Source organism: Lutjanus erythropterus, chromosome 11, assembly GCF_056507025.1.
Source record: "Lutjanus erythropterus isolate fLutEry1 chromosome 11, fLutEry1.hap2, whole genome shotgun sequence".
In the NCBI taxonomy this organism is placed as follows: Eukaryota; Metazoa; Chordata; class Actinopteri; order Lutjaniformes; family Lutjanidae; genus Lutjanus; species Lutjanus erythropterus.
The window spans coordinates 35739001-35745000 of record NC_139327.1 but is presented as its reverse complement, the minus strand read 5'-3'; the positions used below and the strand labels follow the sequence as shown (position 1 = coordinate 35745000).

General features: G+C 30.9%; 1 protein-coding gene across 1 annotated transcript in view; it reads right to left on the bottom strand.

Annotated features, from left to right (window-relative positions):
* rad51d (RAD51 paralog D) overlaps positions 1-6000 on the bottom strand; it is a 54832-nt gene that overhangs the window by 13140 nt on the left and 35692 nt on the right. The gene's annotated exons all lie outside the window — the stretch shown is intronic.

Here is a 6000-nt window from a genome sequence, read left to right as displayed (position 1 = left end):
ACATGTATGTATGTATGCATGTATGCTCATATGTATGTATGTATGTATGTATGTATGTATGTATGCATGGTCATATGTATGACCATATGTATGTATGTGTGTATGTATGTATGGTCATATGAATGTATGCATGGTCATATGTATGTATGGTCATATGTATGTATGTATGTATGTATGTATGTATGTATGTATGTATGTATGTATGTATGTATGGTCATATGTTTGGCCATATGTATGAATGTATGCTCATATGTATGTATGCTCATATGTATGTACGTATGTATGTATGTATGCTCATATGTATGTATGTATGTATGCTCATATGTACGTATGTATGTATGTATGTATTTATGCTCATATGTATGTATGTATGTATGCTCATATGTATGTATGTATGTATGTAGGCATGTATGGTCATATGTATGTATGTATGTATGTATGCTCATATGAATGTATGTGTATGTATGTATGTACGGTCATATGTATGTATGTATGTACGTATGTATGCACGTATGGTCATATCCCTCTATGGTACACATTATGATGCCAGTGAGGGAAATGTGTTTTTATGTCTCAAAATAGACTAAATAAACATAATCTGAAGAAATTTTATTTTTATTTTTGGAAGTTTTTGGGGTTCGTTGCCTGTAGGCAACATTGTACCATAATGGTGCGTAAGTGAAAAAAACGTTCCTTTTCCAGTTTGAACATTGTTTATTTCATAAACATATGCAAAAATATTCAATAACATCAAGAAGTCACAATTCATTTTAAATTTTAAATTAAAAAGAATTATAAAAAGAATTTATATATGTATGTATGTATTTATGTATGGTCATATATATGTATGTATGTATGTATGTATGTATGTATGTATGTATGTATGTATGTATGGTCATATGTATGTATGTATGTATGTATGTATGTATGTATGTATGTATGTATGTATGGTCATATGTATGTATGTATGGTCATATGTATGTATGCATGGTCATATGTATGTATGTATGCATGGTCATATGTATGTATGCATGGTCATATGTATGTATGTATTCTCATATGTATGTATGTATGTATGTATGTATGTATGTATGTATGTATGTATGTATGGTCATATGTATGTATGTATATATGCTCATATGCATGTATGCTCATATGTATGTATGTATGTATGTATGTATGTATGTATGGTCACATGTATGTATGTATGTATGCATGTATGCTCATATGTATGACCATATGTATGTATGTATGTGTGTATGTATGTATGTATGGTCATATGTATGCATGTATGGTCATAAGTATGTATGTATGTATGTATGTATGTATGTATGTATGTATGGTCATATGTATGCATGTATGGTCATAAGTATGTATGTATGTATGTATGTATGTATGTATGTATGTATGTATGTATGTATGGTCATATGTATGTATGTCTGTATGTATGGTCATATGTATGTATGTATGTATGTATGTATGTATGCATGGTCATATGTATGTATGGTCATATGTATGTATGTATGTATGTATGTATGTATGTATGTATGTATGTATGTATGGTCATATATATGTATGTTTGTATGCATGGTCATATGTTTGGCCATATGTATGAATGTATGCTCATATGTATGTATGCTGATATGTATGTATGTATGTATGTATGCTGATATGTATGTATGTATGTATGCTGATATGTATGTATGTATGTATGTATGCTGATATGTATGTATGTATGTATGTATGTATGTATGTATGTATGTATGGTCATATGTATGTATGTATGTATGTATGTATGTATGTATGTATGTATGTATGTATGTATGGTCATATGAATGTATGTATGTATGTATGCATGTATGCACGTATGGTCATAAGTATGTATGTATGTATGTATGTATGTATGTATGTATGTATGGTCATATGTATGTATGTATGTATGTATGGTCATATGTATGTATGTATGTATGTATGTATGCATGTATGTATGTATGTATGTATGTATGCTCATATGTATGCTCATATGTATGTATGTATGTATGTATGCTCATATGTATGTATGTATGTATGTATGTATGTATGTATGTATGTATGTATGCTCATATGTATGTATGTATGTATGCATGGTCACATGTAAGTGTGTATGTATGTATGTATGTATGTATGTATGTATGTATGTATGTATGGTCATATGTATCTATGTATGTATGTATGTATGTATGGTCATATCCCTCTATGGTACACATTATGATGCCATGTATGTATGTATGTATGTGTGGTCATATGTATGTATGTATATATGCTCATATGTATGTATGCTCATATGTATGTATGGTCACATGTATGTATGTATGTATGTATGTATGTATGTATGTATGTATGTATGGTCACATGTATGTATGTATGCATGTATGCTCATATGTATGTATGTATGTATGTATGTATGTATGTATGCATGGTCATATGTATGACCATATGTATGTATGTGTGTATGTATGTATGGTCATATGAATGTATGCATGGTCATATGTATGTATGGTCATATGTATGTATGTATGTATGTATGTATGTATGTATGTATGTATGTATGTATGTATGTATGGTCATATGTTTGGCCATATGTATGAATGTATGCTCATATGTATGTATGCTCATATGTATGTACGTATGTATGTATGTATGCTCATATGTATGTATGTATGTATGCTCATATGTACGTATGTATGTATGTATGTATTTATGCTCATATGTATGTATGTATGTATGCTCATATGTATGTATGTATGTATGTAGGCATGTATGGTCATATGTATGTATGTATGTATGTATGCTCATATGAATGTATGTGTATGTATGTATGTACGGTCATATGTATGTATGTATGTACGTATGTATGCACGTATGGTCATATCCCTCTATGGTACACATTATGATGCCAGTGAGGGAAATGTGTTTTTATGTCTCAAAATAGACTAAATAAACATAATCTGAAGAAATTTTATTTTTATTTTTGGAAGTTTTTGGGGTTCGTTGCCTGTAGGCAACATTGTACCATAATGGTGCGTAAGTGAAAAAAACGTTCCTTTTCCAGTTTGAACATTGTTTATTTCATAAACATATGCAAAAATATTCAATAACATCAAGAAGTCACAATTCATTTTAAATTTTAAATTAAAAAGAATTATAAAAAGAATTTATATATGTATGTATGTATTTATGTATGGTCATATATATGTATGTATGTATGTATGTATGTATGTATGTATGTATGTATGTATGTATGGTCATATGTATGTATGTATGTATGTATGTATGTATGTATGTATGTATGTATGTATGGTCATATGTATGTATGTATGGTCATATGTATGTATGCATGGTCATATGTATGTATGTATGCATGGTCATATGTATGTATGCATGGTCATATGTATGTATGTATTCTCATATGTATGTATGTATGTATGTATGTATGTATGTATGTATGTATGTATGTATGTATGTATGGTCATATGTATGTATGTATATATGCTCATATGCATGTATGCTCATATGTATGTATGTATGTATGTATGTATGTATGTATGGTCACATGTATGTATGTATGTATGCATGTATGCTCATATGTATGACCATATGTATGTATGTATGTGTGTATGTATGTATGTATGGTCATATGTATGCATGTATGGTCATAAGTATGTATGTATGTATGTATGTATGTATGTATGTATGTATGGTCATATGTATGCATGTATGGTCATAAGTATGTATGTATGTATGTATGTATGTATGTATGTATGTATGTATGTATGTATGGTCATATGTATGTATGTCTGTATGTATGGTCATATGTATGTATGTATGTATGTATGTATGTATGCATGGTCATATGTATGTATGGTCATATGTATGTATGTATGTATGTATGTATGTATGTATGTATGTATGTATGTATGGTCATATATATGTATGTTTGTATGCATGGTCATATGTTTGGCCATATGTATGAATGTATGCTCATATGTATGTATGCTGATATGTATGTATGTATGTATGTATGCTGATATGTATGTATGTATGTATGCTGATATGTATGTATGTATGTATGTATGCTGATATGTATGTATGTATGTATGTATGTATGTATGTATGTATGTATGCATGTATGCATGTATGGTCATATGTATGAATGTATGTATGTATGTGTATGTATGTATGTATGTATGGTCATATGTATGTATGTATGTATGTATGTATGTATATATGTATGTATGTATGTATGGTCATATCCCTCTGTGGTACACATTATGATGCCAGTGAGGGAAATGTCTTTTTATGTCTCAAAATAGACTAAATAAACATAATCTGAAGAAATTTTATTTTTATTTTTGGAAGTTTTTGGGGTTCGTTGCCTGTATGTATGTATGTATGTATGTATGTATGCATGGTCATATGTATGACCATATGTATGTATGTGTGTATGTATGTATGGTCATATGAATGTATGCATGGTCATATGTATGTATGGTCATATGTATGTATGGTCATATGTATGTATGGTCATATGTATGTATGTATGTATGTATGTATGTATGTATGTATGGTCATATGTATGCATGTATGGTCACAAGTATGTATGTATGTATGTATGTATGTATGTATGGTCATATGTATGTTTGTTTGTATGCATGGTCAGATGTTTGGCCATATTTATGAATGTATGCTCATATGTATGTATGCTCATATGTATGTACGTATGTATGTATGTATGCTCATATGTATGTATGTATGTATGGTCATATGTATGTATGTATGTATGTATGTATGTTCATATGTATGTATGTATGTATGCTCATATGTATGTATGTATGTATGTAGGCATGTATGGTCATATGTATGTATGTATGTATGCTCATATGTATGTATGTGTATGTATGTATGTACGGTCATATGTATGTATGTATGTACGTATGTATGTATGTATGTATGTATGTACGTATGGTCATATCCCTCTATGGTACACATTATGATGCCAGTGAGGGAAATGTGTTTTTATGTCTCAAAATAGACTAAATAAACATAATCTGAAGAAATTTTATTTTTATTTAAAAGTTTAAAAGTTTCTTGGCTAAATGTTGCCTGTAGGCAACATTGTACCATTTAGGAACAACCCATTGAAATAAATGTGTAAAGTATAAAACTTTAAACTACTTAAATCAACAAAGATAACCATTACCATAACCATTTGAAAAACAAAAACAACAAATTCCAGTGTTTGATCATCACTGCTTCATTTCAGTGCATGTTTTGTGTCAGTCCCCTGTGTCTTTCCTGACATGTGTTGCCATCACTTGTGGTGTTGCTGCTCAGTGCTTATGGAACTCCATGAAGCAGTTTTTTTCAGGAGTGAAGCACAGGCAGGTGACACATTTTGTGCACTGTGGTTTCACTATACCCTTATATCCAGGGTATCTGCATCTGCCCTTTTTCTCCACCCAAATAGGCCAGTGGTCAGTGTTGTGTTTGCTATAGTGATTCCATAATGGTTCACTGTTGCAGGCAACATTGCAACTTTCCATGATGGCACGTTGTTGCCTCAGGGCAACAGCTGCATTTTAACAAGTATCCACCATTAAATTAGTAAATAAGTTGCATGAAACTATCAGAACTTAAAGTTTACTCACCTATTAGTGTGAAGACATTTTTTTCCAGGTGGAAAAGGGACAAAAAATAACTTTTTGAGTCTTTTTTTTTGCAGCAAGATAGCAGAGCTGTCTCCTTAGAAAAAGCCTGCCAAGAAGGGTTTCAAAATCGCTTCCTGGAGGTCATGTGACAACTTAAAGCATTGTTAATGGTTCCCTATGGTTTTACCTCTTTTTTAAAGTATCGCATCATTTAAAGGGATGCATTGTGGAGATGTGACAGGGCAAAAATGGGTTTGTTGCCTGAGGGCAACATAGTACCATAGAGGGTTAATGCCAAATGTTCGCCAAAGGA